The sequence below is a fragment of the Diadema antillarum genome, unplaced genomic scaffold, assembly GCF_040938485.1.
Source record: "Diadema antillarum isolate AM-2024a unplaced genomic scaffold, OU_Dant_1.0 scf00000011, whole genome shotgun sequence".
Classification (NCBI taxonomy): Eukaryota; Metazoa; Echinodermata; class Echinoidea; order Diadematoida; family Diadematidae; genus Diadema; species Diadema antillarum.
Window position 1 is genome coordinate 377948 of NW_027270900.1, and position 24770 is coordinate 402717.

The 24770-nt window shown below is 36.2% G+C and overlaps 1 pseudogene; it reads left to right on the forward strand.

The window, feature by feature from the left end:
- Positions 1–24770, forward strand: part of LOC139720444 (plexin-A4-like) — a 61141-nt pseudogene that overhangs the window by 19940 nt on the left and 16431 nt on the right.

The following is a 24770-nucleotide window of genomic DNA, read 5'->3' on the forward strand; positions in this document are numbered from 1 at the left end:
GAAAAATTGAATCCGTATAATCATTAAGTATTGTTGAATAGACAAAATATGAACAAAAGTTATGATAAGAATGTTGCCAGACTTAACCATCTACAGTTATAGTTTAATAAGAAAAATACCTATATCTCCTTATATTTTAGGCTTTATTGCGAAAATTTTATATGGTAGGATTTTTTTGATACAACAGACCTACACATACAATGTATGCATCAAATGTGATATCTTAAACATTTTTAAAATCACTGTTCCCAAAGGTAAACAGGACCTTTAAAAGGGTCCTATAGTTTTGGTTGAGACCTGCCTTCAGATTTTCAGCAAGTTTTGGTGAGATAATGAGAAACCTTTCATGAAATGTGAAAGAGCATGCAATTCCAAGAGATTTCAGCATTTATTTGATGAAAACTGGTTTTGAAATGTCCGAGATATCCAAAACAGAGCAATCCTAATAAAAAGTGGGACCCACCTTTTATTGCGATCACTTTGTTTTGCTTTGTTTTTGGATGTCTCAGCAATTCCAAAACCGATTTTCATCAAATAGATTGTGAATTCCTCTTAGAATGGTATGCTCTGTACTATTTCATAGGTGGTTTCTTGGTATCTTGCAAAAATCTAAAAGCCAAAGTAATAGAGGTCATCCCATTTTTAACCTATGACACTTTGAAGGGTTTTTAATGAAAAAGGTATTCTGTTAGCATTTCTTGTAAAGTAACATCATCTGAATCAATAGAATTGGGAGAGTACCAGGTATAACATAGGTCAGGTGTATCGACACAAATAAAAAGTGGCATGAAAACCTGGAACCTTATAATCATAAATACCCACCCCCCATGGGAGATACAGAAACCTTTCAAATGTGATATTCCATTCAATCTATTTAATTATTAAAATGATGCAGATAGCACAACATTTTGATTTTAAAAAGTGTGTGATGATTAACCATATAATCAAGTCAGTATAATGCTGAGGTGACAAGGCGTATGTTCTGACTTGTTATTTTTATCAAGAATATAAAGATTTTTATGTTCTCTTCTCTCTGCCAGTAGGCCTGTAGGTCCTTGTCGTGGTGGAACAGAATAAATCCATATGTTTTGCTGCAGTATGCCTACACAGCTAGGTATTAAAGGAAACTAAAGTTTTGAAATGTTACAACTGTACTTAAGACATAACTTGTAGGAGTAAGATGTTCATGTGGATTACATTTAAAGTGTTTGCAATCTTCTTCATCTCAAATCAAAACAGAAAGTTCATTCTTACATTGTTCAAGTCTTTAGTATAAAAGTCAAGTGACTGCATATCACATCCACTTTTAGAAAGTGTGCATAGAGAGACGGGATGAGGCAGATATTGGACAAGGCACTGATAAATGTTGCAACCTTTCAGGAAAACATTTCATTTGCAGGAAGACAGCTCCACTTTCATGAACCAGAACAGACACAGCATTGTAGTGAAGCCAGTTGTTGATATAATTTGAAATCAGAGATTTTATAAATGGGGAAGAGTCCAGTTTGCACTTAGTGTATTTTCCTGCCTTGTTCTGTTCTACAGGTCACTAAGTATGAATGTGTCATGCATGTAGACGGGAGTGAACAGACTGTAGCGGTAACAGACTTCAATGAGACGTTTGTCAACTGTCCTGCTCGACAGGTGAGAAATCATTGACATTGATTGCCTACATACAAAGTACATACTCACACTTACATGAATATGCACACTACTCTTCATCTAGTGATATTACTGGAATGATGTGACCACTAACCACATGAAAGTTCATTGAATTGTTATATAGTGGAGCGGCATAGCTTGAAAAATTAGAGGAATTGTGCATTTTGTGATAAAAGCACCAAATTTCGCACATATGTTGACAATTACATTTGAAATAAATTCAGATATTGGGCCATCGTAAATAGCGCCCTCAACGGCCATGGCAGCCATTTTTCAAAATGGCCGCCATAAATGCCATTTTTCGTAAAAATTTACAAATTTCAGAAGGGAAAATCAATAAGATTTTGCAAACGAGTGGGAAATAACATTCAAAATAAATTTAGTTATTGGGCCACGGAAAATTACGCCCTCAATGGCCATGGCAGCCCTTTTTCAAAATGGCCGCCATAAATGCCATTTTTCGCAAAAAATTAAAAATTTCAGAAAGGAAAATCAGTTAGATTTTGCAAATGAGTGGGAAATAACATTCAAAATAAATTTAGAAATTGGCCCATCATAAATAGCGCCCTCAACGGCCAGAGCAGCCATTTTTTTCAAAATGGCCGACATAAATGCCATTTTGCTTTAAAATTTACAAACTTCCGAAGGGAAAATCAATAATATTTTGCCAACATGTCGGATATAGCATTCAAAATAAATTCAGATATTGGGCCATCGCAAATTGCGCCCTCAACGGCCATGGCAGCCATTTTTTAAAAAATGGTCGCCATAAATGCAATATTTCGCAAAAAAAATACAGATTTCAGAAGGGAAAATCAACAAGATTTTGCAAACGAGTGGGAAATAAAATTCAAAATAAATCTAGATATTGGGCCATCGCAAATTGCGCCCTCAACGCCTATGGTGGCCATGTTTAAAATTGGTTGCCATAAATACCACTTTTTTTTCTCTGAATTTACTTATTCCAGATGGAAAAGTCAATAAGCTCTTGCACTCAATTTAAAAATTTCGTTTGAAATATATCTTGCGCTTATGTATTACATTGTAAATAGCGCCCTCAATGGCCATTGCAGCCATTTTTCAAAATGGCCACCGTGGATTCCACTATTTTTTATTATCTGATTTCACAAAAGGAAAAGTCAATAAGATTTTGCACACAATTTGAAAATTATGTTTCAAATAAATATTTGTATTAGATTCTTATAATACTGCCCTCAACGGCCATGGCCGCCATATTCCAAAATGGCTGCCATTGTCATAATCATTTTGTTTTAAAAGATGGTAATTTCAGAAAGAAAAATCAACAAATGTGTACATAGATTGAAAATCATGTTTAAAATCAAACAATATATCTAGATTGCATTAACTCTAGAAATTGTTCCTTCGCAAATTTTCAAGAAGAAAAAATTGCTAATAACGGTAATTGCAGCCATTTTCCAAAATGGCTGTCATAGATGCCATTTTTCTTTTATGAAGATGTCCTAATGCCGGCAGAAGGCAATAAACATCTTTTTTTTTGCGCAAGTTGACAATTACATACAAAGAAGTTTAGACATTGAGCCATCATAAGCTGTGTTCTCAATGGCTTTTTCAGCTAATTGTCAAATTGGCTACAATACACTTTTCTTTATTTTTGTCTTGAAAATTTGCTTAACTTCAGAAGGAGAAGACAGTAGAATACTCACGGAGACATTAGTCTGAGAGCTGGCTGCTGGTCAATTTACCCCATCAAGCCCAAAAGGTTTGACCCCTGAGAGTTGCTGGGGCCACCCTCCTCATTAAAAAAATGCCCGTCAGCCTGGTCCCTGAGGGCGGGTTCGGCCCCCAGGGACCCCCCGAAAAGGCCCTCCGGCGGGTGTAATTTACCCCATGGAGCCCATGGACCAAACTTGGCCTATATGAATGTCCTATGGGTGTACATAATCAAAATATAAAAACTGACAAAATATCTGGTCGGGAAAGGGGTTGCCAGACCGCTTGTTTGCAGGCATAAAACCTTGTTTTTGGTCAAGGAGTCTGCGCCAAGACTACACTGTCCCATAGGCCCTGTACTGTAGCGTCTCCCAACAGGCTGACGGACAGTGCCAGTTAGTGCATGTAGTAGTCTTGGCGCAGACTCCTTTACGCGCAACAAGGGTTATTGCCTGCAAACTACCCGTTATACCCTGGGACCCAGGGTAGTTTGCATGCATAAATTGACCACACACACACCCACCCCCCCCCCCACACACACACACACATACACACACACACACACACACACACGCACACACGCACATACACACACAATTATGTTTACACATGACTCTATGTACAACTGTATATACCATAACACTAAACATGTTACAATTAATAGGTTTCTCATAAATGCAGCCATAATACCTTGCACATAATAAATGTCAAACCTATAAGATGTTCATTCCTTTTGAATGTTTTACATGGATACTATCAATACACCTTTAAGGAACACTGAAGAAATTTGAAATTTGTGTGAGGTTGTATTAGGTTTTATTGGCCACACAGCCTACTCTTTCTGTATGATGTATTCACCTTATGAGACTCAAATAGAGCTTTTCAGAAAATGCTGAAAAACCTTTGTTGTGAGTAAACTTCAGTTTAAGACCAACCACAACAGCGCTAAAGGCCAGTTGTATAACACATTTAAGTAAACATTTTCATCAACCGTGCATTAAACATAACTTTAATAAAGTTTATGTCAACAAGTGGGATGTAGCTTGGATTACTTCTTTTTCTCCTGCTTGATATCCTCTTTTAGATACAAATAACAAGTCTCAATCCTAATATAAGATTCCTTTGAAAACCTCAAACTAATAACTTTTTGTGTTTTTGGCTGATAAAAACCACCCTTTGATGTATAAAATGGGCAAGGATTACAGCATCCATGCCAACATTTCCTTTATTTGACTCTAATAAATTCCAAATCAGAATAAACTGCATAACATAAGGAAGGAGCTTAATGGTTTTGGAAATGATATTGATCAATTTTCATACTCAGTAGTGCATGTCACCTCATAGTTTTGGACAAATATCTGCATATCCCTAATACTAATGAACATGTAATTACGGTGTTCTATATACATGTATTTCTTCCTTGGAACCTCAAATAACAAGCTTCACAATAGAATGCTAACTTTCTGTAATGGAAATAAACAGGCCAAGAGCATTTACTTTGATCTTGTGTTCTCTTCATCTCTTCAGCGCTTTTTTTTTTTGGTCATCTTCTTATTTCTGGAGATATATTTTATTTATAATAGTTCCCAGCCCCACACAAATGGTGTCACATACTGCAAACACTGCCAATGACCGTGAACAGTACACACCAAGTTGAAACATAATAGCTCTCTTTTTATATAGCATATAGGCTGAAAGTATTAACTTGGTCTTGTGGTCTCTTTATATCAGCAGTTTTGTCAACTCCTTATTTCTGGAGATACACTGTACTTCATCTTCAGTTCCCCAGCCCCACACAAACAAAACTCAACCTACGGTTTCACACACTGCAAAGAGCGCATCATAGTATATGATTGCCGTTAACCCGGGACATATACACACAACGTGAAACATAAAATTACCAGCTAAATGAAATGTTAGCTTAATTTCTTTTCTTTAACAATAGCATGCACGTTGAGAGCATTTACATGTTGTGTTCTCTTTTATATTAGAATTTTTGTCAACTCCTCATTGAGATACTTTGTCTACCCCCTCCCCCCCCCCAAAAAAAAAAGAGATAATACTTCCAGGGTGTCACATACCATATACAGTTACAATGCAGGTCCTAGTTCATATTTATGATTTAGTTGCCATTCAAAACCATGGCAATTACACATCAAACCATGCATCACATTCTATGGAAGACTAAAGCTTACATAAATTACGTATAATGTAGGCCTATGATAAGCATTGCACATGTTTCAGTTGCAGTCTTATGATTCCTGAACTGACCAGTATTTGGCATGAATTTATTTCATATAATATAAAACATAATTTCACATTTTAGTCTATCATACAGTATAATGCATGATTTGAGAAACTGAAGTCTACTCACAACAAAGGGTTTATTTCAGCATTTTCCAAATATAAATATAGGAGTCTTATATGGTGGATACATAATAAAGGGTAAGCAGGTTGTGTGGCCAGTAAAACAGAATACAATTTCACACAAATTTCAAAATCTCTTCAGTGTTCCTGCTTGAAGGTTCACTGATAGTATCGATGTAAAACATTCAAAAGTTATGAACATAATAATTACAGATATGTGCAAGGTATCATGGCTGTATGGAGAAACCACTGGTCATGTTTTGTGTTACGGTATTCTTAGTATACATAGAGTCATGTGTGAATGTGTGTGTGTGTGTGTGTGTGTGTGTGTGTATGTGTGTGTGTGTGTGCGTGTGTGTGTGGGTGTGTGTGTGGGTGTGGGTGTGTGTGTGGTCAATTTGTGCATGCAAACTACCCTGGGTCCCAGGGTATAACGGGTAGTTTGCAGGCACAAACCCTTGTTGGGCGTAAAGGAGTCTGCGCCAAGACTACTACATGCACTAACTGGCACTGTCCGTCAGCCTGTTGGGAGACGCTACAGTACAGGGCCTATGGGACAGTGTAGTCTTGGTGCAGACTCCTTGACCAAAAACAAGGTTTTATGCCTGCAAACAAGCGGTCTGGCAACCCCTTTCCCGACCAGATATTTTGTCAGTTTTTATATTTTGATTATGTACACCCATAGGACATTCATATAGGCCAAGTTTGGTCCATGGGCTCCATGGGGTAAATTACACCCGCCGGAGGGCCTTTTCGGGGGGTCCCTGGGGGCCGAACCCGCCCTCAGGGACCAGGCTGACGGGCATTTTTTTAATGAGGAGGGTGGCCCCAGCAACTCTCAGGGGTCAAACCTTATGGGCTTGATGGGGTAAATTGACCAGCAGCCAGCTCTCAGACTAATTATATAACCTGAAATATGGTGTTAAAGAAATCATTTGAGGAACAACTAAAATAAACAAGGCAAATACTTATTGATTATATCTCACCAATGATGAATGCATACTTTATGTGGCCAACATGAAAAATTTCCGAAAAAAAAGAGTAATATGAATATCCAGGGATAATGGCGCCATGTATTAACTTTGACAGTAACACCATATCATTGAATATATGGGACTATATGACGTGTATCTATTCTAAAATGTAACTTCCTAAATATTCTTAAGACAGGTACGAAAAAATGGCCTTTCATTTTAGGAAAAAAGTTAATGTACTTCCTATGCTTCAATAAAAATACATACCTTTGATATTCATACTGTTAGCCATCACACGCGAAATACTGCAATTAAAACTAAACTGAAAACATGAATTTAGAACTAACCCATCAATGAAACACCAGATTGCATTAGATATAATGGCTGTTTAGCAGTATTCTATTGCTTTCTCCTTCTGGAATAAGCAAAGAAAAAAAAAAGGAATGTGTGGACGCAATTTTGACAAAGAGCTGCCATAGCCGTTGGGGACAATGTTTAAATGGTGGCTAAATATCTTCATTTCAAATTCAAACTTGAATTTATTTGAATTTCTTTTGTCAATTTGCACAAGAAATTGTATTGCCTTCCTCTGGCATTATCATATTTTCAAGAAATAAATAGCATTTATAGTGACCATTTTGGAAAATGGCTGCCATGGTCGTTGATGGTGTCATTTGTAATAACCTCATATATTATTTTCTTTAGAATATGATTTTCAACATAGTGTATGTACAAATTTCATTGATTTTCTCTCTGAAATTAGCAAATCTTTCAAAAAAAGAAAAGAAAAATGCTGAGAAGCAGACATCCATGGCGGTCAGCATGGCCCTTGAGGGCGCCTTCTAAGAAGACCTTATACTTAAATTTATTTTTGAGCATAATTTTCAACTTGTTTGCAAAGTATTATTGACTTTTCCTTCTGACATCAGCAATTTTATTTTTTATTTTTTGCCAAAAATGGGTGGGGGGGGGGGCATTCATGGCAGCTGTTTTGAAACTTGGCTGCTATGGCTGTTCAGGGTCCACTTTTGGATGGCCCTATTATCAAATTCAGTTTGAATGTAATTTTCCACCTTTGTTGAAATTCTGATTGACGTCTGCAACATTTTACCAAAAAAAAAGACATTCATGGTGGCCATTTTAAAAAAATGGCTGGAATGGTCATTGAGGGGGCAATTTGCAATGGCCCAATAAGTTTACTTTTGAATGTAATTTCCCACCTGTTTACAAAATCTCATTGGCTTTCCCTTCTTATTTTAGTGAATCTTTTCGAAAATATAGCATTTATGGCGGCGGCCATTTTGAAAAATGTCTGTCATGACCGTTTAGGGCGCAATTTCCGATGGCCCAATATCGAAATTTATTTTAAATGTCATTTCCCATTTATAACCCAAATTTCATTGACTTTTCCTTTTGAAATTAGCATTCTTTTTAATGAAAAAGTGGCACTTATGGTGCCCATAAAAAAAAAAATGGCTGCCACAGCCATTGAAAGCACAATTTTCAATTGCCCAATATCTGGACTTATTTTGGATGTAATTTCCCACTTGTCTGCAAAAAAGAGAAAAAATGGCTTTCCCTTCTGAAATTTGCATTTCTTAACAAAAAATGGCATTTATGGCGGCCATTTAAAAAAAAATGGCTACCATGGCCGTTGAGGGTGCAATTTCCGATGGCCCAATATCTAGATTTAATTTGAATGTAATTAACATTTATGGGCAAAATCTTATTAACTTTTCCCTTCTGAACTTTGCAAAATCATCGAAGAAGTGGCACATTAGACAACCATTTTGAAAAATGGCTATCATGGACGTTGAGGGCGCAATTAACAATGGCCAAATATTCAAATTCATTTTGAATGTAATTTTCCACTTGTTTGCAAAATCTTACTGGCTTTTCCTTCTGGAGTTGGAAAAATATTTTGAAAAAAAAACGCATTTATGGCGGCCATTTTGAAAAATGGCTGCCATGGCCGTTGAGGGCGCTATTTCCGATGGCCTGATATCTAGATTTATTTTGAATGTAATTTTTCCATTTGTAACCACAATCTTATTGACTTTTCTCTCCTAGAATTAGCAAATTTTACGAAAACATGGCATTTATGGCAGCCATTTTGAAAAATGGCTGCCATGGACGTTGAGGGCACTATTTGCGATGGCCCAATATCTAAATTTAATCTGAAGGTGATTGTCAACCTGTGTACGAAATTTGGTGCTTTTATCACAAAATGCACAATTGTTCGGCTATGCCGCTCCACTAATATATCAATTATGACCTTGGAAAATGGGGTAAAAGGTGTTTTGTGGAAATACAAAGCAGATTATGTTGTATATCCAGGGCCTATCATATATCTTTTCTCCAGTGGTCTGCTTTGGCCACTAAAATCTCTAAATCTGATATTTTGGTTGCCCAAAAGGGGTTTTCCATTTTGAATCTTTAGATCGGCTGGGCCACCAAAAGATGATCTTCCTGGAAATTTGGTGACTCAACATAAATTCTGAGTACAAGTAGCTCCGGGGAAACCTGGCCACCATTAGTGTTGAGCCCTGGTATAGCCATATCAGAGCTCTGTCCATTAACACATACTTTTTTTTTTAGAGTAGACTAATAGCACACTATTCTACATACAATTTGTACTAATACTCTTGAAGAACTTTCATGTACATGTAGCTGGACAATAGTTTTCAAGGATATCATTTGTTAATGTTATACCTTACATAATGCACCTCCATAATTCAATTAGGAGTGAATAGCACTCCATGTCAATATAATGATTGATTACATGAATATCTTGTTGGAAATTGTTGCATCACGCGCAGCATAACCAAGCTGAATGACCATGTACATGCCTTGAGGTGTTAGTGTAATATACTCCAAAGTATATTCCAAATAATAAATTGGCTTTAATCACTCAATAGGCAGTAAACCATCCTTAACGTATGCAGAGTTTCACTTTTCCAATTAGCACATACAGCTGTATATCTTTTCCATTTTATTAATTGGTGAGTGTATATTCAAAAAAAAATGTGCATAAAAAGGGAATCGTGAAATCCAGTAGATCCAGAGTTTATCACAGTTGCCTTTCATGTGGAAGTGAGGTATTGGTTTATTGGCCATACATAATGTCTGTAATCTTTCTCGGACTCGGGATAGTGTGGCTGCAATTTTTTGTCAGTTAGTGTACAGTGCGGTATATTTCATATCGTAGGTTTGCCTAAAAACATTGTGAATGAAATGTGCTTATATGTGATATTTCTCCATTTACTGTCTGATTAAAAGGATGAGCAAAACAGGTGATACCATCATATTTCTACTGTCCAGTGAATGGTCATTCTCTCATTTATTACAAAGTACACTGAAGATGTGGTAGCATGAAGTTCGCTTTAATTTTGTACAGTATAAGCTACTGCACATGCATTTATGAGTATGAAATTGAACTCAATATTTAATAGCATGCACTGTATACATTTTGCACTACACCTTGGTAGTTTAGAATGTAGAGGAAATAAACATAGAACTGGTATTTGTACTTAAAACATTTGTTTGAATATACAGACTTGATTTACACGTTCCTCATGATATGCACAAATTGCAATCTTGGCACCCACAGTACATGTACAACAGTGAAGTCCTCCAAACCAATGTGAGTGTGTCTGTCCGCTGGAATTCCCAAAACGTCATTGACGACTGGACGGGATCGGAAGGTTTGCACAAGTTTACATACATGAAGTACACCATATTACTTTGTGCATTCCATTTTGATTCTTATTTCCATCATGAAATAGTAAATTGAAGGCATTTTGTTTCACATTGTCTACCTGTCTGATGAATTTGAGTTGAGTTTGAATGGAGTTTGATTCATTAACAACAATATACCAAGAACTAAAGGGCAGATACTAGTCTTCCAGTTTATCATATCAACAATGAATGAGATATTGAATACGAATACGAATGAGAATACACAGGAATACACACACTATATTCAATACATGCAATAACTCGATGATGACTTAGTGTAAATTATATAAATGAGATATTTAGATTTATCGAAATTCAATTGAAATGAAGACTTAACCCTATTCTAACTGGGCTATTTGAGACCAAGTTTTTACTGGGGGGGTCAATTTGACCCTCCCTTCAGATCTCGGCCACCGATCGCGCGATCGCCGCAAATTTTTGCCTGAAGATAGAGCTGGATGTCAACTACAAGATTACATGGTCATACAAAAGAAAAATATTGCCTTTTTATTTTTAATAAATTAATTATGCAAATATGTGCATGAAATCATATTTTCACCTATAACTCCATTGAAAAGACTGAAGTATTGCTAAATTTTTGTGTCAGAATTCCTCGAGTTATATCAAACAATTTTCATGTAAAAAAATAGCACAATCAAAATCAATTTCTTTTTTTTTATTGTTTTGTTAATTTCTTATGTATTTTATTGTTTTTTGACATTTTGTTTTCTATTGTTTTTTGACAAAATTTGTTGTAAGCACTTTTTCAGGCTTATCTACACTAGAATTGATTAATTTCAATGGTTAAAAGTTGAAATAATCTAATTTATATCAATTTAAGTAAAAAACACAATTTGCATTCAATTTGCACACGATATCATGAATTTGAGCCATTTTCGGGTTAACATGCATATGAATAACATTACGTAACTTCAGAACGGTGTACCCGGACGTCGCAAATTTGGTCTCAAAATATGCGGAAGACTTCAATGAAAAAATTCATAAAACGACGAGGCAAAATCTTTGTGCGTTGCGGAATCATGGCGCATTGCGGAATCGTGGCGCGAAACGTCGAGTTAGAACCCTATTCTAACCCAGTTAGAATAGAGTTAAGATGTAAGGGACACAATATGTGAAGTTTATCTTGCATTTCACTAATGACTCAAGAATCACTGTATGATATTCAGTCCAATAATGGCACAAAAGTATATACTGTAATTCCCCTCTTCATGTCGGTGATTTGAGTGATGTTTATCTCATGGCTAACATCACTCCCTTGCATGGTTTCATGAAATATGTCACTTTTTGGTTTTTTGTGTTTGTTTAAATGTTGGCATACATTTCTTGAACCCAATCTTATTTTGCTAATCTTAATCAGGTTTATACCAAATCAATAATTTGTATATTTTATGGTTGGATTAAATTGCTATTTCATCATAAAATGACCCAAATTGAAGAGAATGTGAACCCATAAATGAGTTTATGGATAGCATATTGTCACTCACATTGTATACAAATGTATGTGTATGGGAATGTGTATGGTACATTGTATGAACTGTATGTTAGAAAGGTAGTTTGTCTACTGAGCTAAAAATACAAATCTGCAAAACCCTCCTGTATATTTTTGTACCACAGAGCTTAAAAAAAGAAATCCATGCTGTTTCAGAAATTTGTATCCATTCATTATTATTTGTCTAATATAAACTGAGGCATTTCTGGTTGATTTCATGTGGAATTAATGTTTTATGGTAGGCCTTACACGAGCAATAGTAACAATCGATATCACACTTTATGCTGTGATATGTAGTGTTTTAGCTTTATTCAATGCATTATGAAGATAACACTAACACCAACACTAACACTAGCACCAAACTTGAAACCACTCACCAGGTGAACAGATGATGTTAAGTTTCATGATAATTGTAGCTTATAATGGTATACTTTTCAAATTAAGAAGTCATAGGCCCTATATCAGGGGAGGACCTTATTGATAGATTTGAGGCAAACTACTGTAAACACAGAAATTTTCGCGTATTTCGCTCTTCTTAGGAGTATGGCTAGCATGAATTCTAAAACTCATGAACATACCTTAATTTACAATATCTGCACATTTTGAATGGTTTGACAATTGCACAGGCTGAATTCAGGAACCAATGATTATATTTTTAAGCCACCCAACGCGAAAAAATAATTGGGCGAAAATACCAACATTTACAGTAAACAGTGATCTCCTGTTCGTGTGGAGTCATTCATCTCAGACCGGCGGTATGCACCTAGAACCTCCACAATCTTTTTGTCATGGAATATGATTTTCCGTTGTATTTTATGTTGAAATGCCAAATAATGATAATGATAATAAGATGAACTACAGTAAGTTACTTCCTAATGTTTTTGTAATAGTGACACTCTACAAGTGTTCAGTGAATAATGGAAGCTGCAGTCGCTGTCTATCACCCGTGTCGACGCCTGAAAAGCTAGAATGTCTCTGGTGTGGTGATGACTGCAACGTCCAAGAGAGCCAAGTCTGCCAGGATAATACTCCCCTCGATCAGAGCCAGTATCTGCAATGTAATCCCCCTGAAATAACCGGTGTAAGTACATTATCAGACTTAATGTTCATTGACCTGGGAAGATGTTGATATTAGAATGTCCTTGATTGGGAAGTCATGATGCAGTTCAGCCTGTTACGGAGATATTGTTTTGGATAGGGATGTAACAACAGTGATTAAAAACAGTGTAGTCAGTGAATACTTTGAATAATTCTGATTTTGAACTTGTTCCATGCTTTTTAATAATTCTGTTTTTGAACTTGTTCCGTGCTTTTTGAAACATCATATTTTGTATAATGCAACAAAGTACATTGTGTACAGGACTGGTCATGTATATCATGCAAATTACATATTTGTAATTTAAGCGAACATCTTTTTAAATTGTGTGTACTTGATGTAAGGGTTGAAATTCTTGTATACATCAAATACTCTAGGCATACATGTAGGTTCTACTCACAAAATGTGACTCAAATTCAGAATATAAGAATTTATGCCATATGCATTATCAAAGAAACTTTAGTCTGTGTCTCTTATGTGGGTGTTGTTTTTGCTTGTTAGAAAGTTGACAAGCAATGGGTGTATGACATGTTGCAAAAGTAGTTTAATCCGTTGAGGACGAACTGATTTTGCTACAACACGCATTTCCCATAGACACCTGCCCGAGTATACTCGGGACTCGTCCTCAACGGGTTAAGAAATTTTAGCAAATGTCAATAGAAAGCACATGTTCCTTTTCACTTTTGTGGGTGATACATGATCAATGGCATAATGATTATAGTCTTTCCTCTTTGAAATTCTCTGATAGTTCTACCCTGCAATTGGACCAGTAGATGGAGGAACAAGATTAGAAGTTTTTGGAACTGACCTTGGAGTGAACTTTGAGGATATCTCCAGTATCACAGTGGCAGAGACTGAATGTGATTTAAATGGCATGGAAGAGTTCTATGACCCTGGGCAAAGGTTTGTATTTTGAGGCACCACTGTAAGTGAACAAAAGCTGTTGAGGGTAGTGATTGTAAAAAAAAAAAGAAAAAAAAAGAAAAAAAAAAGAAAAAAAAAAGAATGCAGAACAATCTTATTACCAATTTCTCTAACAGGGTCCGATATTATGAATATTTGATAAAGCTGTAACCTTGTTATACCCTCTCCAAATGAAGTTTGAAGAGGGCATGATTAAAGGAATCCGTGTGTGGTCAGTAGGTTGGGCAGTTGATCTGTTGCGAATGTGTTAAATCAATCTACTACAATGTGTACTCCGGTTCTCAAGCTATTTAAAAGAAACATGGTGCAAGATCAGCTCAATGAAGGGCTCTGTAAGATTTTTTTCCCCCAACTGCTGCAAATATTACTGCCAGGGTAACAGCACATCATGGCTCCAAAATGAAGTAAAGAGCTTTGCAAGTCATACTACTCAGTCTGTACTTCTTCAGTTTTAGAGAAAGTCTCAAGAAAATAGGCACACACAAAAACTGGATTTAGAATTGTGCAAGACACAATTTGAATAGAACAGGAACGTTCCTTGATACAATTTATAACTGCACACAATGGCCCTCAAAATAGGAAAAAGCTTTTCACTATACCAGTACAATATATTATGAAATGTTAGTATCCATCGTTCTTGGCAGTGTGCAAACACAGAATTGTTAGGTGGAGTATAAATCAGGTTCAGTGATATTTCATATTAATTCTTTTGACTTTAGCCAACTCAGGTGCAATTGCAATTGATTGCCAAATTGCCCTACATCAACGTTGTAGGGTAATTCATCAATCAATTGCAACAAAAAACATCTCCACGGAAGAATTACATGAATTTGAATAATCACATGCAAGTGTCTGAAAATCTATTTGATCTGTATTAATAGTGATAAAATTTGATTCATATTGTTTGTAATAGCATCATGGGGATTACATTTACATTTTAATTCACATTTCTTTCAAGTTCAAATCCAAAAGGCTGACATGGAATTATATACAAATAAGAATGAGAGAGTGAAGGAAACAAACAACTTTTGTAAAAGTTTTTAAATAAAAAGTATGCACAGTTTTCCTGAGGAGTCCTTTGATCGTGTCAAATAGTGAATGAAAAATGTATTTGCTTTAAAGTGTGAAAGTAGACATAAATAGAAGTGGGCTTATTGCACAAAACAGATTCATTGCATATTTGCAGTGACATTTCCTGTTCTGAAATTACACCAAAACATTCGCTGTTGCATTCCAAAAAAATGGTTTTTTATTAAGACACTGTTCTGTACCTGCCATGTAGCTCTCTCTGTCTCCACAACTTTTTATGCAGCAAAAGAGAAAAGCAGTACAAAGTGCTTGTTAAGGATTGTTTTCATTATATATTTGTGTAAAATTGGAGTCCTCCAAGTTTAAAAACACCTGTGTTACACCATACCATTCTGTCATTTTTGGTGTTTTGCAAGCATTTTGCATACTCCCATTCAAGTAATCTTGGCTGGGCACCTTGTTTTGGATTAAAACAAAAAAGAGAGAAAAAAAAGACAAAAAGTGATTTGATATTTATAGCCAATACATCCTTTTCATGAAGAAAAGTGAGACAGCAAGATAACCTTACACTTATTTAATATATGAATTGTTCAAACATACCATTTATATTGTGTACCTTGATTTGGGCCAAAAAAGCATTTAAGATGACAGTATACTTACCTCAACAAGGCACCCATAGGAGAGTTTTAGCTAGGCATTTCTTTTTTTTTTTTTTTTTAATTTTTAGGCTGCCTAAGTTTCAGTCCACGCAGTGCATTAATTCCACATATTGATTGTTTTGTTGTGTTTTGTTTTGTTTCTTGTTTCTTGTTAGTGTCAGTTGTTTGACAGGAAGAGCAGGTCAGATACGTGAGGGACAAATTGACCTCATAGTCACTCTGGATAGTCAAGTGAGAGATGCAAGCAGTGAAGAGGAGTTTCTCTACAGAGTAAGTGTATTCTGTGAGACTGATATTTACCCCATTTACTCCTTCAAGGACCCATTAAAGTGAACTTGAAAATACAGCTGTGTATTCTTAGCTCTGATTCTCTAAACTCATCCAGAGGAGAATGATGTAGCACACCTCAATTTATTAAAAGTGACGAAAAGAGCCAAAGTGTAGAAGTCATTTTTGCTGATAGGGGATGAAACTGTATTCCACTATATTCACACGATAGGTGCCTTCAAATAGTATATTAAAGTATACAGTCTAGTAGCTTTACATGTACATGTAGCTGCAAAGTGCTGAAATGAACACTTTGAGACTGATCAGACGCATACATTGTTTACCCGTTGTTCATGTGTGTTCTACCAAGGATCCCATGATAAGTGGATTCACTCCAACAGAGGGACCAGCGGCAGGTGGAACCAGAGTCACGATTTCTGGAGATTTCCTCACTTCTGGAAGGAATGTAATAGCCCGATTCGGAGATGAAGAATGTATTGATATGTGAGTTGACATTAGAAAGCTGCATGTGGGTAGGTTTACATTTTATTAGCTGGTAGACAAGTCATTTGACTCGTAAACAGGGATGTGACCCATTTGCTGATTATGACTTGACTGGTTACCCCTGCAATTCTCTGAGAGCCTTTAATACCCCTAAACGAGATTCTTTTTGCCAGTCAACAAAAAACAGACAGGTTAATAATAGTCTGTCTATGTAAAACCAGTCAAGCAGCACATGTATTCCCTCTCCATAATCTACTAGATGTACAATGCAAAATATTGATCACACTGGAGATTTAGTAGAGCGTGCACGCGGCTCATATGTCATACACTATGGCACTGGTGTGGTCAGCGAAAGTCAAAATCTACTGGGCTCACTATTGATTGCTACGCAGGTATTTGTATGAGTTTTATAGCAAAACAAGCATACTATTGCATTGTGAAAGGTTAATTAGACAAAAATACACAGACAGTTTTGACAGAAAAAGAACAGATATTGGTAGGAGAAACTGTAATTTTTTAATTAAAAAAGTAATTTTTCTGGCCAGCATATCGCAAATACACACAACTTTAAGTCTCAACTGCAGGCACTTTGGTCTACATTTTTAGAACCTGGTATGCCAGGTTGACATATAAGGAACTGGTTCATAATATTAGTATTCAGACTGACCTACTGTATGTTTGAGCTCTTATACAAGGGCCTGTATTTCAAAATAGCGTGGAATACATGTACTAAAGTTTCCGAATGCAGCATATGAGTGACCTTGAAGAATAAGAGGCTTTAAAGCATGTGCCGTTGATTTTTTAATTCTGTCTGTTTACATTGAGAAGTATTGCAAACTCTATTCAGATGAGAAAAGCTTGCGTGAGCGTATGTATATTATGCTCTTGATGATGTTTTATAGGATTGCATGCATATCTGTACACCATACAAGAAATAGCATTTTGAATGAGCTTGGAGACTGACTCATATGTGATTGTGAAACCATTATCAATGTTTTGTGCAGTTTCACTCCTGGTTAATAATCATCTAATTTCAATTACAGGAGAGGACTTTTTTGTCCCCCCCCCCCCCCCCACACACACAGAGTAAGCAATTATAGATGTATGGCAATGAGCAACTTATTCAGACTTCATTATGACACTCTCATGAGTAAAAGCATAACAAACAGAACAAAGATCTGTCCATTGCACTCTTTAAAAAAAAAAAAAAGTATGTAATTCATCAAACAACATGTCACCCTAAAGACTGAGGTGTTTTCAAAGAGATGTACTGAAGAGAATGAAGAAAAAAATGAGATATTAAAAGAATTGGGTGTTTGTTCCAAATTCATTACATCACTGTTATGAACTGGCTTCCACTTTTTGGCAGGGTTTTAGCCCGGTAAAGCAGAAACTGATGGTTTCAAATTCCAAGCCATTGTTTCAAATTCTTTTTCATTTGGTCTAGTATAAATAATATATTGTAATGTAGTTTCATGGAGGGATACAGTGAAAAACAAAGAAGAAATGCATGTATACATGTATTTTCTGTTTTCCACAGTGCTCGTAGTCCAAATGAAACATCGTGTACAACCGCAAAATCTTCAGTGGGTAGTTACGCTCTGACTATGACCTTTGATGGAACACAGCTGACAACAGCCGATGAGTTTACCTTCATGCCCAACCCAGTTATCACTGGCTTGGACAGGACACAGTCGATTATATCGTAAGTCAGACTTTAACTGTATATCAAGTGGACATAATGGATCAACATGGTGGAATCGTCAATTTCAACAGGAGACTCTTGGAAGAGATTTCTTGAGTTTAACAAACCCGTTCTTTAAAAAGTCACTGTATTCATTCTTCTTGTTACTAAATAGTATGTAGTGCTTCACTGGTAATGCCATGCCAATTTACCTTCTGTAAGTGTGGCACAAAATGAGTCAATGCCTTTGCAAGCATATGTCCTCTATACTTAAATTGCAAATCACAGTAAGTACAACCATAATATTACAGTGTATATGCCAATTGAAGCTGATTAGCTGTATCTATGGTAACTACAGTTGAGCCTCTATTATCCGGCCTCCCTTTATCCGGATCTCTCTATTATACGGACGCAATCTCGCCGTGAATTTTTTTTTTAAAATAAAGCCATACGGGAGGAAAGGGGGATTCCCAACTCCTTGAGACTCTACACAAAGACACATGAATTACATATTACTTCCAACATGATTGACATACATATTACATCAAATTTCCTTCCAAATTGCTTACCTTCAGACATTTTAACATCCCCAAACATCCCCAAATGTAACAATGAAAAGGTTGCAGTATACACATTACTACATGTGGTACTACAATGGGCTACATCAGTACATGTGTATGTATATGTACAGTAAAAGCATTGAGTCTCCCGTATGCGGCCAAATCCCTTATCCGGATGAGCCCCGGTCCCGACTAGTCCGGATACGAGAGGTTCAACTGTACATAGCTATTCTGATGTTTCATTTAGAAATACTCTTTGTATAATAGGACCAAGATTGGTTTTAAATCAGTGTGAATATTATTTTAGTCAGGATTTTTTTACCTAACTCATCACATATGTCATATATACTAATACTTGATTTTGCATTTCAGGGAGGTCTTGATATAATTGTCACTGGAGAAAGATTTGACTTGATTCAGATGCCAGTTATCAAGGCAATATCACAAACTTCTGGAGCAGAGACGTCAGACAGGTCTGTACATGGTTTTTATTGCTTATGTTTTATCTAACCATATGTCTGCAGTAATTCTTCAAATTACCCCGATATATGATTCCAAAGAGCAAGTATTTATATTGTATAAGAGGAATTCTTACAAGTTATGATTACGGTAAATGTACTGTGAAAGGTCTCCAATTATCTGAATTTTGTGTTGTTTGAAGTTTTCCTGAAATTTATAAGTGCTGGTATTCATAAACGTGAAATGCTATCTCACATTAGTACAACATTATTAATAGCTCATATTATTCAGGATATCAAACAGAGACTCCAACCCCAAGCACCTTCTGATCTGGATATTCTCCCGCCTGAAACCTACGGCAAACGGGAGACTCCGCCAACTTGATGTGCGCGAAGTTCCTTTTGACTGGGGTCTAGGGCTCTATAGCTCTAGGGTTCTGATGCTCTCTCGTGCTATCTAAGGCTTATTTTTCAAAATACGATGACAATAAGTAAATCATTTCAAGCGGGAGACACAGAGCCAGGGCGAGAGAAATAGCGGGAGAACGGGAGATACTGCAAAAATGAGCTTTTGGCGGGAGATCTCCCGTCAAAAGCGGGAGAGTTGGAGTCTCTGCATCAAATGAGACTTCATTGAAATTAAGAACTTGATGAGGCCAACCAGTGTGGAGTGATTGACAGAATATGAGGAGTCAGTGCGTTTTCCTGTTGTTAGCATGTGACACATGCTATAATTCAGAATTCAGACCAACAAAGCCTGTGATATACATGTAATCTGAAAGAATATTTAGGTGACAGAATATATGTCATAATATTTATCTGTCTCTCTCTCTCTCTCTCTCTCCTCTCTCTCTTTTCATTACCTCTACCAAGGAAGGAGATTAAGTGATCATCAGTGTTGGTTTCTCTTTTAACAAAATAAATAATAAAAGTTGTGAATGGATTTGAATGAAACTTGCAGGAAAAGTTGATGAAGACACAGGAACAGATGATTAAGTTTTGGTAGTGATCCAAGAATTTTTATAGATCTTTGAAGGTTTTTTGTTCTTTTGGCATATGAGCTTGGGAGTTCAAGCTGCACATACTGGAGGTTTCCTGCACCATGCACTGAAAGCGTGTGCTGTGCTTGGGCAAGCCACTGCACAGCTGGAAACTGATGACGTAACAAAAGGATTTTTTTAATTGGGAAAGAGTATATCTATTATGTGTATGGTAGAAATGATTTGCTGTCTTGGCTGTGGTCTGCGCTCTCTGAGTGCATTTCTAGTGTCATTTTCAATTAATGAGTCATTTCTGATTCATGTAAAAGCAACAACCATAAGGAAAGAACTTCTCTCAAGCACGTTTCATGCATTAAGACCGAATATAAAGGGGCAAACTTTTGTAGAACTGATACTTTTGTATAAAAATTGTTGTGTTGTAGACTAATGTTGAATATAAATTCTTAACATTGAATTCTTTACTTCTATCTGCCTTTATTTTCAGATTTGTAATGGCAATGGAAGTGCCACCGTTCTTACTTGTCCCTCGCAACCTATCCTGGGGACACGGCATCACGGAGGAGAAGACAAACTGAGGATGGTCTTACGGCTTCCTTACAATTTGACTTTGATGGTTTTTGTCATCGACTGGAATGAAATCATCACATACTTCCCAGATCCAGTTTACTACAATTTTGAGGGACCAGATTCAATTTTCAATCTGCCTGAAAGCAACTTGCTAGAACTTAATGTGAGATTTGCTATTAAATGAAAGTGGAATCAGTGAAAATGTCATACGCCAATTATATCCATCTACATGTAATCTATGTAATGCTTGAGAAGGAAATTGTATTGTATCCTTTCATATTCAAGATTCATCTCTGAAATTCCTTCCATTAGGTAACCCAGTAAAGTTGAATGTTAGGGGAAGTTGTGGTCTATTATACAAGACACTGCTAAAAAATTCAAGTTTCAAGTTTATTTCCACAAGTTCAGGTAAAAACATATAATATACAATCAATCAGTTCCAACACATACATATACAAACCAAAATTATTTGGATAAGTACATAATCACAGTTAAAATTAAAAAGTGTGTGTTCAAGATTGACATAACAATTAAAATAAATGGTGGAGGAAATCAGCAGTAGGCCATTGGCCTTTCGAGGCTGATCCCATGAGCAAATATACAATATTAAAACTGTATGTCATTATACACTGTTTCATAAATCATAAGTGGCATAAAAAAGAACTGGATTTGCATAAATAGGGACAAAGAAACAAAAATAACCGTCTGAATCCAGATAACTATTCAATTTTTTGAAAGACTATCATTGGTAAATGGGGCAAAAACAGAGAGGAATTCAAGCTGCATATATTTGAGGTGTGTATGCATGCACTGAGTGCGCACTTGAAGCGCAGTGTGCACTAACCTGACTGATGAGGTACACAGGTGTAGACACAACGGAAAGCTTCTTTATCATTGGGAAATAGTTTGATTTTCAACATGCATGTACAGAGCATGTAGAGCGTGTGTAGGTGAAGAAGACAACTATTGATATAGAGGGCAACAAAAAGGAATTAAAAGGGGGATCAAAACCATAAGATGTGTGACGAAGAACAATCCTATACATTTACATGAAGACAGACAGATATGTATGATTACAAAAAAAAAAGAATTATTATATGTACTATATTTATTATATATTGAACTACTTCTGAGTTTGAATTCTGAAAGTATAATGGGTGTAAAAATGATATGTCTGGACCAGTAATATAAATCAATGGCAGTTGCCTGCCTGCTTCTTGCTGGTGTTAATGGACTAGTGATGAGCCACCTTCTCAAGCAGAGATCTTTAACATGCTTAAGGATTGTCTCTATACAAATTTCTTGTTGAATGTGCTGTATGCAATTAGTATTATGGCAATTGTCATACATAGAAATGTGATGCCATTTTTAAAAGGTATTGTGGGTGTATTTTTTGCTACTGAAGAACATGAGATACACAGGACTACTGTGGTAATTATAATACGCTGTGTTCAAAGTGCATAAAATCCTGAAAAGCTAACCACCTATCCTAAAAATTTCCATTTAAATCCTTGTTGGTGTTTTCCTCTGTGTACATAGCTTTTTTCAACTCACAATTGCCATGTTTTCTCTTATCTCTTTCATGTCCATCCACATTTCATATTTTTTAGGGAAGTAATCTCGACCTGGCTAGCAAAGAAGGTGATGTGCAGGTCTTTGTCGGCGGAGATGGTATATGTGCAATCCAAATCTTGGAAAGCGAAAAGCTGATCTGCAAGATGCCAGAAAAGGCACCATCGGCAGGATTTAATAATGGTTCATTAGGGGAAGGTCCGACAAGAAATCTTCCAGCAGTCCATGTAAGCATGGTTGTCTTTTGTAGATATTAAAGTAGTGAATTATGCCATTGATCGATTGATTTTGTTCTTTCTCCATTAAATTGTTTTTAAAGTTCTTCAGTCATCTTATTTGGCTGTTCTATTTCTATTCTTGTTTTAATAACTGACAAATGTCAGTGGGACGCATCCTTTTATTCAAATGCGTCCATGTTGGAGAAATAATTTTACATCTAGGTTTAGATTTCAACTTAGAAATATGTCTAAGCAGTTTGTAACATTTCTCTGTGAAATGGAGAAAACAATGAGAGATACAGTTTCTTTAAAGGACAGAAAACCTCTGTAGTTGTGTAGAGTCCACTATGTTTCTTGACATTTTACACATATTGTGATCAGTAGGTAGGCCTATTGTGTGCATAAGGGAAATTATGATATTGTTTTTTTTATAACCATGTGGTATAGTCAAATGAGTTTAGACTGTATTCCATAGTAACCACATGCACACTATTCCTTTTGATGCCCCTGAAGAAATTTGCATCATCTGTTCTTGAAGTCGGTAGAAATATATATATATTTTTTTTTGCCAGAATCCATTGTATAATGAACAATGCTTTGCAGAATTTATTTGATGCATTTTCTTTTAACATTTTTGAATTAACAAAATTGTAAGCACCAAACTTATTGAATTAACACAAATACGAAGAATTTGCTAACTCTTGCTTGTTATTACTTAATCGTTATGTATATCATGCACATTCATACAGACACAGAATTGTTTGGTGGTATAAAAAGTGGGTATATGCTGTTAAAAATTGTATATTCATAGCTGGTGGAAATATGCTTTGATTGCTGTATTGACTGAAAGCCTTAGAGACATTGAAGATTTAACCCCAAATGTTGTTAAGTATATGCTGTTGGGAATATGCTGTTAGAATAAGTATATCAATAGCAGGTGAAAATATGCTTTCATTGCTCTATTGACTGAAAGCATAAGAGACATTAAAGATTTAACCCCAAATGTGGTTAGGTATGAAATTACCATGATCACAAGACACAAATGAACATTTAATGGACATTGGTTACATGTAAGTACTGTAAGTTGGCATGTTATAATGTACTAAGAACTTGGTCTCTTGTGTTAAGATGGACCATGGACCAATATCATTCATTGTGAGCTACAGCAAATAATAAACATCCATATCTGCACTCATTTCACAAATACAAATAATTTCCCTATTCATGTAACATGCTTGACTCATCTTACTGTTGTCACTTTGCAGGTGAGTCAAGGCAACCTTGGCTTTTCTGTTGGCTATGTGCAGTACCCAACAGGTTTACCTTTGGGCGCCATCATCGGTGGTGCTTGTGGCGGTGCTGTGCTGATCATCATTGTGATGGTGCTGGTTGGCTTCGGACTGTACCGTAGGAGTTACGAGAACTTGGACAAGCAGGCGCAGGAACTTGAGTTGGTTGAAAAGAAAATCCAACAGAAAGTCGAAGCTGGTATGGAAAATTTCAGTCATTGGTAGATCTTGTCACTTGTTTCTTCAATATAACATAAGATCCAATAGGTCCCCTTCATATACTGCCTTGACAAAGGTGCACTCGTACAGATAAGATTATGTTTAAATTAGGTGATATGGATTTTTTTTTTGTGTGCAAATATACTGCAAGGGAAATTAATATGGTAATTATGATTTTGTAATATTTGATTTCTTTTTCTGGATGTGATGTCATAGGGTCATGTCGTAGGGTCATTAGTTAGACTGAACATGACAGAACAAGAGTGCTGTATGTTGATTATATTTCTTATTATTTCAAGATTTTACCATTGGTACAGGCCTGTATGAACTATGGTCTACAGGATATACACTAGGAGATGTTTCCTTTAGTTTTTGACATTTTCTAGGTAAAGATGAGGGACAAAGATGGGGTAGGGTTGTGATTGGAATCATATTTGTGCTAGTCATCACATGCAACTTACATTATTTTGGTCTATGTATCTACTTTTGTCTTTTTAATCATTTTTTTTTCTGGTGTAAATGTGTGTTACTAGTACCTTACTACACATGTTGCAAAGAGTACATGTAGATATTTTGTAGCTTATTAGCTCACCTGAGCCAAAGGCTCAAGTGAGCTATTGCGATCGCCCTTCGTCCGGCGTCCGTCGTGCGTCGTGCGTCGTCCGTCGTGCGTCGTCCGTCGTCCGTCGTGCGTAAACTTTTTACATTTTCATCTTCTTCTTGAAAACCCAAGACCGATTTTCATCAAACTTGGCAGGTAGCATCCCTAGGGGGTTAGGA